Source organism: Apium graveolens, chromosome 2 (genome assembly GCF_009905375.1).
Source record: "Apium graveolens cultivar Ventura chromosome 2, ASM990537v1, whole genome shotgun sequence".
NCBI classification, from domain to species: Eukaryota; Viridiplantae; Streptophyta; class Magnoliopsida; order Apiales; family Apiaceae; genus Apium; species Apium graveolens.
The window spans coordinates 192,027,684-192,042,845 of NC_133648.1; positions in this window are offsets into that span (position 1 = coordinate 192,027,684).

The following is a 15,162-nucleotide window of genomic DNA, read 5'->3' on the forward strand; positions in this document are numbered from 1 at the left end:
ACTTCCATGCCCTCTCCTGGAGCTGCAACATATTTTCAGGGGGACGTTTGGCCAAGGACATCTTGAAAAACTCATCCCTGGTTCCTTGTTGCAGTGCTACCATGGCTACCTTATCATCAAGGTCTGGGACTTTTAAAGCCTCCTTTGTAAAACGATTCAGGTAGTCTCTCAAAGATTCCTTTGCTCCTTGCACAATACTCATGAGAGATGCTGAACTTTTCTCATGGACTCTCCCACTGATGAACTGCTTAATGAAAGCCTGACTTAACTCCCGGAACGATCCTATAGAGTTTGGGGGCAAGCGACTATACCATCTTTGAGCCATACCCGACAGGGTTTGAGGGAAGGCCCGACACTTTATAGCATCATTCACGGGTTGCAGCAGCAGTGCATTAGAGAATATCCTAACATGATTTACGGGGTCTCCCGTGCCATCATAGGCTTTGATAGTGGGCATCTTGAACTTTCTTGAGATATGGGCATTCATTATCTCTTCTGTGAAGGGCGGAGTTGGATCATCAGGATCTCCAAGGGGAAGTAGATTGCTTGGATCAGTTCTTGGGGCAACAGCCCTTCTTCGCACCGGACCATCCAGGTCTATGACAGGAGGAGGATTTCTCCCCCTGGGAGGTATCTGGGGTCTGGCGGCCTGGTGAGCCTCCAAATCACGCCTCAGCTTTTGGATCTCGGCCTCATGAGCCCTAATCCTTTCCTGCACTTCTTGGGGATTCGCCCCTGGGGTGCTTTGAGGGCATTGCCTTCCATCAGCCATTGGCTCTTTGCCAGGACGCCTCCTTCTCGGGGCCACTTCATCATCCGAAGATTCGAAGTCTCTCTCAGTGTAAGGACCAGAAAATTCCCGATCCTCAGGGATAGGACCCAAACCTCGTATATAGGGGGGCGACCGCCCTCGTGCTTCGCTTCGCCCAGCATATCCGCTTCCTCCAACCTCAGGGTGAAGGGGCATCCCATAAGGGGGGTTAGTAGTAATAATAGTTGAATATTCATACCCGACGGGTCGAGAATTCACAGGTATATGTATTTGTTGAACTTGAGGATTCGTACCTTCAATCGGGGGAGTTGTCCCTTGTAGCTGGGGTTGAGTTGCCCCTGTCTGGGCTTCCTCCTGAGTAGATGCATAAGTTGAATGGGGAGGAACCTCCACGGTTGGTGAAATCACCTGGGTTGTCTCTAATGGTGTTCCTTCCTCCATAGCTCCAATTGTTCTCCGTATTCTCACAATGGTTGTTGTTGTAATTCCCACAGACGGCGCCAAATGTTATGGATAAAAAACTAATATATATATAATTGCTGTATTTAGTACTAAGGAACGTGAGCTTCAAGGCTCGATTTGACTGCTCTTGTGTTTCGTGACTCAATCTGCCTTAACAAGATGCCTACGTACCTTGCTGATTGCCAAGGATCAAGTCAAAAATGTAGTTCTGATTTGTGGGGTGAGGCCCCTTATATAGATGTTGGTGGTCCTTGAATTGGACTTGGTATAGGAGACTTGGTGGGTAAGTCTCATAATTAGAATGGACTTTGGAGTCCTAGATAGTAGGAAACTGATTCCTTATCCTTTTAGGTCCCCTTGAGGCTAATCTATAAGGATTTATATCCTTATCAGGACTTTTCTCAATAGCTGATTTTTCCCTTATTAATCAATTACGAAATTAATTAATAATCAGGGCTTTTGGGCCTTCATTAGGCCTGATCTAGCCCATCAGGCTTAACCTTTCCGGTCTGAGTATCACATATTTTTTTATTGGGCCTAGCAGCCCATACCTTGCAGTATTTAATTATACTATCACAATTTATTTACCCCTATCAGTTCTCAAGACTCATCCTGAACAGCTATTCAAGTTTGATCTAAAAGCTGATGAAGGAATCTTTGTTGGATATCCACTTTCCACAAAAGCCTTCAGAGTCTATAATTTGAGAACAAAAGTGGTCATGGAATCTATCAATGTCTCTTTTGATGACAAGAAGATTACTGGTCTTGAAGATTTCATTGATCATGATCAGCTGAGATTTGAAAATGAAGACTCAAATTCTGATACTGAAAAACCTGACAGTCTAAGTCCTGATACTGTAAACTCTGATGGATTAAACTCTGATGTTATTGAAACTGTGGTGACTACGTCAAAGGAAGATGCACCAATGCAGGGGGAGCATACTCAAGATCCTACCACATCTCAAGAAACATCAGAACATACATCTGGCTCTTCAAGTTCTGATTCGTCAAGTTCTGATAAGCCAAGTTCTGATAGTGCTGAAAATCTAAATTCTGAAGAATCCAACTCATAGAGTATAGTTTCAGGGGGAGCATCAGAAAATGAAAATGAAGACAACATGGATCATGGGGGAGCATCCAGTTCTAGAGAAAACCCTCCATCTGCAAGGAAGTGGACAAAGTCACATACACCTGATTTGATAATTGGAAATCCTGATGCAGGTGTCAGAACTAGAACAGGTACTTCAAATGAATGTCTTTACAATTCTTTTATCTCTCAGACTGAGCCAAAGAAAGTGGAAGAAGCTCTTCAAGATGCTGATTGGGTGCAAGCAATGCATGAAGAGTTAAATGAATTTGAAAGAAACAAAGTCTGGACCCTAGTGCCAAGACCAAAGAATAGATCTGTTGTTAGTACAAAGTGGGTATTCAGAAACAAAACTGACAGTGATGGCATAATTACAAGGAATAAGGCAAGGCTGGTTGCAAAAGGATATTCTCAACAGGAGGGAATTGACTATGATGAAACATTTGTACCAGTTGCTAGGTTAGAAGCCATAAGGATATTTTTGGCTTATGCTGCTCACAAAAAGTTTACTGTCTTTCAAATGGATGTGAAAAGTGTTTTTCTTAATGGAGAATTGGAGGAGGAAGTATATGTTGAACAACCTCCAGGCTTTGTAGATTCCAAACATCGAGATTATGTCTACAAGCTTGATAAAGCACTTTATGGACTTAAGCAAGCTCCTAGAGCATGGTATGAGACTTTAGCTCAGTTTTTTCTGGAAAGTGGATTCAACAGAGGAACAATAGACCAAACACTGTTCTACCTCAACCATGGAAAGGACTTACTTCTCGTCCAGATTTATGTTGATGATATCATTTTTGGGTCTACAAATGACAGACTTTGCAAGAAGTTTGCCAAACTGATGCAGTCAAGATATCAGATGAATATGATGGGGGAACTTAGCTATTTTCCGGGCCTTCAAGTCAAGCAGAATGAAGAAGGCACTTTTATTTGTCAAACTAAGTACACCAGAAACTTGCTAAAGAAATTCGGAATGCAAGATTGTTCAAGTGCATCCACTCCCATGGCCACTGCAACAAAACTGGATAAGGATACTGGTAAATCAGTAGATATTACTGATTACAGAGGTATGATTGGCTCTCTACTCTATCTAACTGGTAGTAGACCTGATATCATGTATGCTACCTATCTTTGTGCAAGATTTCAAGCAGATCCAAGAGAACCTCACTTAACAGCTGTGAAAAGAATTTTTAAGTATCTTAAAGGAACAGCTGATCTAGGATTATGGTATCCTAGAGAATCAGATTTTAAACTAATAGGTTACTCAGATGCAGATTTTGCAGGTTGCAAAATTGACAGGAAAAGCACAAGTGGAAGCTGCCAATTTCTTGGAGGCAGATTGGTTTCTTGGTTCAGCAAGAAACAAAAGTCAATTTCCACATCAACTGCAGAAGCAGAGTATATTGCTGCAGGAAGCTGTTGTGCATAGATTCTTTGGATGAAGAATCAGTTACTGGATTATGGGTTAACATATTTCAAAATCCCTATTTACTGTGATAATCAAAGTGCTATTTCTATGACAGGTAATCCAGTTCAACACTCTATGACAAAGCACATCAGCATTAGGTACCACTTCATAAGGGAACATGTGGATGAAGGTACAGTAGAATTGCACTTTGTTCCAACAGATCAACAACTAGCAGATATCTTCACAAAACCACTGTGTGAAGCCATTTTTACAAGATTGGTAAATGAACTTGGAATGGTTTCAGGTTCTTTTTTTAAATCTGTCTAGTTTTGTTCTGTTTTATTAGACTTTATGATCAGTATTTACAGAATGTCATCTCTTTGTGTATTCTGTGAATAATTGAAAAATGCGTTCAAGTACTGATTGTTGTCTAATATATGTTTCTAAACTCTGATAAGTGATATGTCTGTTTAAGTAACTATTCAATCCTATGAGGATAACTGTGCTAGATACTGACCTAGTAGTCTTCAATAAACAAATGATCCCATGTAAGAAGTAATTATTTCTGTGGAAATCTTATGACACAAGCAAATTCTGATAATTGAGCTTAGTTGAGTTTACTTTGTTTATCTTATTACTAATTCACAAATTAAAATAATGCTACTCATCTGTTAAGTTCTGATACTAGTAAATCTGCTGAATGTACTAAGTGCTGATAAACCTCAATTATCAAAAGAAAAAGCAAAACGATCAAAGAATAAAATCAGGTACTCCTTTGAGATCTAGAGTAAAAATGTGGAAGGGACGACCCAAGTGCATTGCTGGTATTAAGTAAATATGCATTAGAAAAGCAAAATATTTTCTTGGTGACTTTTCACACTCTATGATTACTGGAGAAATACTCTGATAATAGCATAAATTCTGATAAGCAGTCGTGACTCACTTACACTGAGAAGCCACTGTAAAATAGAATTTAAAAAGATTCATAAAATTAGCACAAAACAGTTGAGGTGGACTCAAGCATGAACTCATTCATCAGTAGGTTTCAGGATAATGACAGCTCTTTAGCAAAATTTTAGTTATGCCTTATTTCTAAGATATATTGAAGTGAATCAGACTTTCTCCCTTGTCTGAAATTTAGCTTAATGCACACACTAATCACTCCATCTGAATGATGAAAATTACTGTGGTGGTCTATGTTGTTTTAGATAAACAGTCATTGTGTCATTTTGCACTAACTCTGAGGACAAGTTCTGGTTGCATATTCTGAAGATTAAGTTCCGAAGAGTATAACTCAGAACTTGTATGAGGATTTACTCAGATAGGCATTCATTTTTTGAGTTAAGAAATTATGTTCTGATGACTGTTAAGTTCTGATATAAGTCTAAGTTCTGATATTACAGTCTAATTCTTTACTTGACTTATCTGTGGATAAAATTTGATAACAGTCTCGGTTCAAACTAGAATATGTTGAAGTGGAAGATTAATAGTCACTATGGTTAGGGTTAATGGTATTCGTACTTGAATAGTCCACTTTTACTTGTTTCTTGTGCGCATTCAACCATGTTTTCTCCTTCCAATGAATGTTATTCTTTTTCCAAGTCTGGGGAGACGAGGTAGAATTAATTCTACCTGTCAGCATTAAATACTTTTACGTCTCCTGGAATTCTCTTGCCTATATAAGCAGCCACTTCACATCAGCCTTCCCATCAAATTCTTTCTTATAAACTTACCTTCATACTTTTTCTTTCAAAAACACAATGGTCAGATACAACATGTTTTTGAACTACCAAAACTTCAATATGGAGCTAAGCTGTGCCGACTGGCAACAGGAATGGCACGTCACGGCCATTCCTGAGGAGATATGGGACTCTGTCCCACAGGAGGTACTGACCCACCTTCTGTTCTTCTATATGGATGACCATCGCCATCTGGAGCGATTGGAGGAGGAAAGGTTGGAAGCTCTCCGCCAGCAAGAGCGAATCATCTGACTCGCCATTCTGTTTGTCGAGAGTAGGAAGAAGAAATGATTTAATCTCATCTTCTTCCTGTTTTTCTTCATCATCACCCTTACCCTGCTTCTTGAGCTAGGACAAAGGCTGTTGACGTTAGGTTTAGTGGCTTAGGGAAATCTTGTATAAGTACTGATGTAATTTCAATTTCATGAATGTATTCTCTTGATATATTAATGAAATTTGTTTTTGTTTCAAGATTTTGTCTCTAAGTTATTTTGTAATGCATTGATAAATCTTGATAATTATTCATATTCTGAAGACCATATAAATTCTGTTTTAATTTAAGTTCTGATTTTCCTTTATCAGTACTTACTCATATAATTTATCTTGGTCACTTTAACTTGATTTCTTTTCAGAATATTAATGTTGCAGTGAAAATTAATTAAATCAGTGGGAACGGTTTCAATTTTGAATTAAAACTGTTTCCCCTTGATTAATGGAATATCTGGGTAAGTGGAACGGTTTTTCCTTGAAAACAGGCAAGTGGGCAAGTAATGATTACTGTTTTCTCGCGCCCAGTAACTATCCGCTATTACTGCATGTCTGACAGGTGTCCAACGGTAACATTTTTTTTTTCAGAGTATAAGTACGACAGAGAGAGGATTTCTTTAATCTTTTATTTCCTTCATACTTTTTCTCTCTACTTGCTTTTACTCTCTTTCTCTCTTCTTCTCAAGTTGGTTTTTCATACAGACATTTTATCAAACACCTAACAGGCACTTTTAAATCTCAAATTTCACATGGCACCTAAGGATTTAATCATTGATGGAGCTAAGTTTGTTCCAAACAACTATGCTGCAATTCTTGATCATGCTGAAGCTCCATCTGAATTGTATTTTGTGCAAGATCTTCTTGCACACAGTGAGATTGGGCATGCATTAACTCAGCCTTCAGTCTTTTCGAGCCAACAAGTTCTGACGTTTTGGCGGACTGGGCACTTTGATAATGGTGGTAGACATGGCACTCCTAGTATTGTTTTCGAAGTGGGTGATTCTTCTTATGCAGTTACTCCTGGTACAATACGCAAGGCTCTACATCTCCCAGAAGGTTGCACCTTTTCAATTCCAGAAGAATCAGCTCTTCAGGAGTTAATGGCAAATTTGGGGTATGAAAAGAGTTTGGCAAAACTTGGGCAGTTGAAACGGGCTCATATCAGACGAGAATGGAGCTTCTTCTTCGACTGCATCACTAAAGCTTTTGGGAACAAATGTTCGAATTTTGATGCTATCCCAATTCTAAGTCAGCGCATCGGGTATGCTATTATACATCAAACTCATTTTGATTTTGCAACTGGTATAATTGGTTTTATTGGGGATAGGATGACAGAGGATAGGAATGTTGTCTATTTTGCTAGATTCTGTCAACTTATTTATACTTTTTGTACTGATGAACCTCAATTAGTCAGTTCCTCAACCCCACCTTTTAAAGTTGCAAAACGCTACTTTAATGACCTGGTAAATGCTGATACTAAGAAATCAGTGGTTAGACCATTATAGATTCCTCAATCTGTAAAACAGATCCTAGTAAATGCTAATCCTGATACTTATAGATCTATTTACTCTGATGTCCAACCAACAACAAACACTCTAAAACCATCATCCTCAGCACCTATCACTCATTCTACTCAACCTACCCTCAGGAAATATCTCAAATCCTATCTCTCCACTTCACAGACTGTTCAACCCTCATCCTCAGCACTTACTGTGAAGCCTTCATCCTCCAAGCCAAAGAGGACAAAGAATGTTCCTCATACACCTCAAAAGAGAAGGAGGATTGCCTTGAGAGATGAATCTGATACTGAGGAACAGGTTCCTTCTTCAAAACCTGTTGAAAGTGAAGCTGAGAAAGAGACTTCTCAGAGGGATTCTGGAATTGGGGGAGCTAGGCTTCTCAAGAGGCTTAGAAGAATGACAGTTCCTGCAACTCCCAAGGAATCCAAATTAACAAAGAGATACAAGAAACAGAGGGCACACAGGCCAGTTTCAGATGATGAAGAGGAAGCAGCTAAGGAAGGGGATCAAGAATCTCTGATCTCACAAGACAAGGAATTTGCTACAGTCACTTCTTCTCCATCAACTACATCTAAGGAAGCTACATCTGAAAAGGCTAACACACCATCTGTGTCTCCTGTTCATCCAGGCACAAGTGCTGATATTGATGTTCAAAACTTGGTTGTGCCTGAAGTAATTCTCTTAGAAGCTCCAACAATAACTAATCCTTCAACAACACCTGTTTCTGATGCTGTTCAAACTCCAGAGTTATCTACAACACCTTCTCTACATTAAGATGCTGATGATCAGACTTTAGGTGAGCATCAGGATATGGCTGTTGATCAGAACTTAGAACCAGATCAGCAATTAGAGGATGCTGAAGCCTCCATTGCTACTCACACTGTTGTTTTAGCAGAAGATACTGATTCTTTAAGTTCTGATGCTGCAAATGATGGAGATACTGGTGATGCTGCTCCAACTGCAGATGCTGATGCAGCAGGTCCTTCAAGACATGCTCCTCAACAGACTATTCTAAAGTCTGAACTGGTTAAGAAGTTTGTTAACCAGTACCTTGGAGTGAAACTCCTGCAGGACAGGAGTGGACTAAGGAATGGAACTCAGTTTCATGTGTTCCAACTGAAAAGCATCTTGCTGAGCACTTGACTAAAGTTGATGAAATGTTAAATTCTGATGATTTCAAAACCCAGCTTAGAGTCACTGTATTGAGTACTAAACATCTACAAGGTCTTCACTCAACTACTCATGCAGAGCTACACAAGATTCAGGAAGAATTTATCAAACAGGAACAAGTTTGGAAAATTGATAAGAAAAAGTTCTTCCAACCTACCTTTGACATGATTGCTTATATTGAGAAGACTCAAGATCATCAACAAGCTCAGATTGATGATATTCTGAAAAATCAAGCTTCTCAGCAATCACAATTGACTGAAATCCAATCCTCAGTGGAATTGCTTATCTCTCTTCTACTACCTGGTGATGCCAAAAAGGGGGAGAAATTAATTAAGTCCAAATGCAAGACTGACACGACACTGACAGGGAAGGATGATGAAAAAGATGATCAAGGAAACCCTGGAATGGGTAGAGGTCATAGTCAAGGTAGAAGATTCATATCAAGAAAAGCTGAAATCACAAGTCACAGGACAAGTTCTGATACTGGGAAAAGAATAAGTTCTGCTGCTGGTAAAAGGATAAGTTCTGATGAACTTTTAGATCTTGATGAGGAAATATCAAGACGGTTATTTCTTCAGGAAAATCCAGGAATGGACTTGGAAAGTTTAATGGAAGAAGAAGCCAGGCTTAAATCAGAGAAAGTCACATCTAAATCTGAAGCTTCTGGTAAAAAGCCACTTCCAAAACTCAAAGGCATTGTGATCAAAGAAAGGACACATACTGAAGCAACATTGGCTAGATCACAACCGCAGATAGATCCAAGATCCAAGGGTAAAGAAAAGGTTGGTGAACCTATCAAGGTTTATGTGCCTCCTGAGGATGAAGAAATTACTGATGTAAAGGATAATCTTTCTCTGACTTCAAGAAAAGTTCTTAAAACAACCTCTGACATGGCTCAAGTTGTTCAGAGTCAAGAAATTGTAAGTTCTGATATTCAGAAGAAGCAAGTAACCTATGACATAGCTCAAGTTAACTTGATATCAGAAGATAGACCAAAGACACTCTTACCAGGATTCACTAAAGCAAAACAGACTCAACCTTTGAAGACTACTGCAAGTGGTTTTGAAGCAAGAGTAGTTACTGGAAAGGAAGCAAGAGATAAAACTGGATTGGGAAGTGCTGATGAAAGAAGAATACATAACACTACCAATGATCCAACTTCCTTGAGTGAACCAGGTATTGGAGCAACTCCTGAGAGATTGAATCAACTGGAATCTGTACAGATGGTTTACCATACCTACTTGAAAGAATAAATCTTGTTGTATTTCATGACAGATGGTAGGGTTTATCATATAAGACAAAATGCCATTCCATTGAAGTATTTTGAAGAATTGGAGCATGTACTATTCTTACTTCAAGTGGATGACAGAATAACAGGAACTGCTGCAAACTATTTGAAAGAACAGATTCAGAGACAGAAAAGGCTTTATTCTGTTAAGTCTGATAGCACATAAGTTCCAGAGTAAAGAGATCACAATGGTGATATAGTTGAAATGAAGCCCAATACTGCTAAGATTATAACTACCTTTCTGGGGTACAGGGCTGTTGAATTCAATCTTGAGTCTGATAAAGCTTATTTGATCAGACTGGATCAGGATATAAGAAAAGCAAAGATCAATGATCTCAGAGCTGCAATCTTTCAAATTGGTGAAGATACTGCAGAGCTTAAAGATGCCAAAAGGAGAATGATTGATGAACTTAGATATGCTGAGAGATGTTTGTTGAAGAATTATCTCAGAACAACTCCTGACATCAGAGAGATCAGATGATGAAGCCAAGTCGAAGATCTACAACTGCTTAAATTTTGATATTTGTACAGACTGAAGTTGTTATCAGAAGTTGAATATTGGTAAAGCTTTAAGGACTGTAAGTTGTAGTTATCTAGTCTAATTCTCATGCATTTGTACTTAATGTTTTTGACATCATCAAATATCTGTTAAACTTGTATATTATGCTAATTTACAAGTTGGGGGAGATTGTTAGATATATTTGATAATGTCATGGCTAATATAATTTATGTTTAGATTTCAGATCTTACTTAACAGGACAAATCAGTACTTAACCGTTGATCAGTACTTATACTGGAAGTCAGGACTTAAGGATATCATTACTTATATTATCAGGAGATAATCATCAGAAGTTAGATATCAGAACTTAAGTGCTGAAGGACGATCAGATAAGGACAGTAGCTGATTAAAGGAAAGAAGATCAAGATAAACATAAGAAGAGATATGCATGAAGAAGGAGTTCCGTGAAGAATGGAATACTTGGAAGAAAAGATATCTGATTGATATATTTTAGGAAGCAGAATTATATTCCTTATCAATTAGCGATTATCTTATAACTGTGTAGTATATAAACACAGACATAGGGTTTACACTATAAGTGTTATCATATTTGAGAAGATTATTCATTGTAACCCTAGCAGCTCTCATGATATTTGTTCATCACTGAGAGGTAACAGTTCCATACTGTAACAGAGTTTATTGTTTCAATAAAGTTTGTTTTCTGTTACTTAAGATTTTAAAGTTCGATTTGATTATATTATACACTGTATTCACCCCCTCTACAGTGTGTGTGACCTAACATTTTCATTGACAGACCACTTGCCCTTTCTTATCATTCACCATTTCAGGTTTATCTCTATTCTGAATCCACTCGTTTCATTACTACACGTAATCAGGCTTTACTTTTAAAATATCTATCTGGCTTCGAATGCCTCGCACTATGGGTATCTATCATAAAAGATACCATTCAATTTAATGACAATATATCATTGTCTAGCCTATACGTTTACCTTTATCATCTACCCGCCCGATAATAACAGATAAGGATCACATCTCAATCAAATAACGTTTAAAAGACATGTTGACTCATAAGTCACATAACACGTACACATAAGTCACATAATCATGTTATTCATATAACACGTAGTCACATAATTTATGTAGCATATAAGTTCAATCGTCAAAAGATAGGTCTCGATATATTTAGAATTGAAATCGGGTCAAAAAGAGTATTTTATCAATCAATAACCGACTCAGAATGATTAATAAAACAAACTCTCTTTTGATACAAAAGAATTTATGTCTCAAAAATATTTTTAATAGAAGCAAAATATTTTTATGAGTCTAAAGGCGTTCGTTTCGTATTAAACGGACGAACGGTCCATTTAATATGAATTTTTGAACATTTTTCAGAATTAAAAAATGGGACTCCAAATCATTTTATAGTTAAATAATAGGGTTCGAACACCCGAATCTGACTTTAAAATAATTTTATAATAATTATCGAGCCTTGATAATAATTTAAAATAATATTTTAAAGCTAGAAACTATTTTTTCAGATTTTTTAAATCAAAAATAAATAATTAAATCTAATTAATTAATTAATTAAAATTAATTAATAACAAATTAAATTAATTAATCAATTAATATTTAAATTAATTGACTAATTAAATAATTAATTATCAACTAAAGTTAATTAATTAATTAAGATTCATTTTAGAATTAAAAACAATTTTCGAAAATAAATAATAAATTTTAGAAATTAAAAACAGAATTTTTGAATTATTTTAAAAAGAAAATTACAGAAACAGTTTTTGATTTTAGGATTAGGGGAAAACAAGATCAAAAGCGGTTCAGGAATCGGGTCGAAAATCGGGTTGCCGGGTCGAGGAAGAACTTGAAGAACCCACTGGAAAAAAAACGCAGAATCCGGTGAGCTGCTCCGATTCCGATGAGCTCCGGCGAAGTTCAAAACAGTTCCTTTCCATACATTTTTCAATCCCAAATCATTCAATACACTTCCAGCAACTCAGAGCATACAACAATCATCACAAACGCCCAACATTTTAGCAATTTCAGCCAAATTCAGACTTTTTCCGATAGGTCAATCGGAAAAATCGATTCTTACAAAAAATCGAACCAACCTCAGTGAATCTCATGTTAAGTTGAAGCCTGAGACTCCTAGAATTAATCACCATCATCCATATCAATCCCAGATTATCAATAAATCCAAAAAATAAAAATCAAATTCTATAAAATTTATAAACTCGATTAACACCATCAATTAATCGTTTAGTGCAAATGGGTGTATGATTCGATTGTAATCATTAAAAGGAAGCTAATACAAGCATCAAATACATCCAATAACCCTTAGAATTAAAAGCCCTAAATTTCAATTAAGAACATTTAAAGTTATAAAACCTAATTTTAAAATCCGAGAATCAAACATCAATTTGAACATGTTATTGAACTCCAAATTAGTCATATAATATACCAAAACAACCAGGAAGAAATTATCTACAAAACTAAGGCATCAAATCATACCAAAAACATCAAGAACAAAAATTCCTATTTTAATTATCAAATAATTCGAATTAAAATAAATAAATAAGAAAATCACCTTGATTTCTGCACTAAAATGGTTGATTGATTCAGAAAGTACTTTTCGAGAGCTTCGATTTGATATATGGCACGCCCAAATCGGAGTTTGATAACGCCTTCTTTCGAGGGTTTGATTTCCAAGAACGTAACGAATAATTATGGTTTTCTCTATATTTTCTATATTTTTTACTGATTAATTATGATTATAGGAATAAAATGAAATAAGAAAAAGGCTATTTATATTTATGGAATATTGGTTCATTTTAGATCATATTGGATCGAAAAATAGGTTACTTAGCCGCTAAGTAACTGCATAAACGATCTAATTTGATAATCGTATTGGATAGTTATCCAACCCGGGCTTCTTATAAAACACTTTATACGAAAATAATCTGATATTATCCTGTCTTTTGAGAATACGGGTTTTGTTGATTTATCGAAATGGTAATTGTATCGAAAAATTTTGCGTCGGGCCGCGCACGGGTCAAACCGTAATCCGGATTGAAAAAGTCAAAATACGGAAAATGTCCGGAATTATCAGATTAGGAAAGGTTGGAGTGTTCGGAAGAGTTTCGGGTTGTAAAAACGGTTGAAGTTTGATGATTCCCGGCTTTATAAAATAATTTTGTAATTATTCAGAAAATAATTAATAAATTCATAAATCATTATAAAGTCATATAACACTGAAAAATTACCAGAAAAATACTTTAATTATCTCTATTTTATTCTGGATATATTAAAATTAACATACGCACATTTTATTATATATGAACATCCAAATATTATTATCAATCATCAGATAATTCACCAGAAATTCACATAATAATCACGTAATAATCATTTATTGATAAAAATAATTATACGCTATGTCCCAGATGTTACAATCTGAATAACCAGTTAGATTAAAACCAGAATCTTTAGGGAACCAAATGCCAAGTTTTGGTGTTCCCTTGAGATATCTGAAAATTCTCTTTATAGCTATTAAATGAGACTCTCTAGGATCAGCCTGAAATCTAGCACAAAGACAAGTAGCAAATATTATATCTGGCCTACTAGCTGTTAAGTACAAAAGTGAGCCAACCATGCCTCTATAGTTTGAAATATCCACAGACTTTTCAGTAGTGTTTAATTCAAGTTTGGTTGTAATGGCCATGGGAGTTTCTACAGATGTACAATCCATTACATCAAATTCTTTAAAAGATCAAAAATATATTTGGTTTGACTAATGAATATTCCATCACTACCAAGAAAGTAAGTTAGTCCTCCCATCATGCTCATTTCATACTTACTTTACATCAATTTTGCAAAGTTTTCATCTATAGAACCTAATATAATATCATCTACATAAATTTGGACAAGTATGCTAGAGCCATTAACATTTCTAAAAAATAAAGTTTTGTCAACAGTACCTCTTGTGAAGTGATTTTCTAAGAGAAACTTTGACAAAGAATCATACCAGGCTCTAGGTGCTTGCTTCAATCCATAAAGTGATTTCAAAAGATAGTAGACATATTCTATAAAATTTGGATCTTCAAAACCAGGAGGCTGACTGACATAAACTTCCTCCTTCAAATCTCCATTCAGAAAGGCACTTTTGACATCCATTTGATAGACTTTGAAATTGGCATGGGCTGCATAGGCTAAGAAAATTCTAAAGGCTTCAAGTCTTACAACAGGAGCAAAAGTTTCATCAAAATATATTCCTTCATGTTGATAATAGCCCTTAGCAACCAATCTAGTTTTGATCCTGACAACTATGCCATTTTCATCCATCTTGTTTCTAAATACCCACTTGGTGTCAATTGGATTCTTTCCTTTAGGCTTGGGTACCAGCTTCCATACCTTGTTCCTTTCAAATTAGTTTAGCTCCTCCATCATAGCTAGAACACAATCAGGATCCAACAGAGCTTCTTCTACCTTCTTTGGTTCTTCCTTTGAGAAAAAGCTACTATATAGACATTCTTCTTAAGTTGCTTTCCTTGTTTGAACTCTAGAAGAGGCATCACCAATAATGAGCTCAAAAGGGTGATCTCTTGTCCATTTTCTCTGTTGTGGTAGATTAGCTCCAGATGAAGAGGCCTCATTGTTTTCTTGATGATGAGTAGAGTTTTGATGATCAGAAACTCCCCCTGAGTTTATAGATCTTTGACTTGAAGATGGGGTTTTTTCTGACTGTGATCTTACTTAACTTTCAACTCCTACTGAGGGATCGACAGATGTTGTTCTTTATCTGTCGACGGATCATGCAGATTTTCTTTCGATGGATGATGCACTTGGTCTTTCGACGGAGGTTGAATTATGTGCTTCATTAGTTGTAGACTTTTTTGCATTGTCCTTGGATATTGGTTC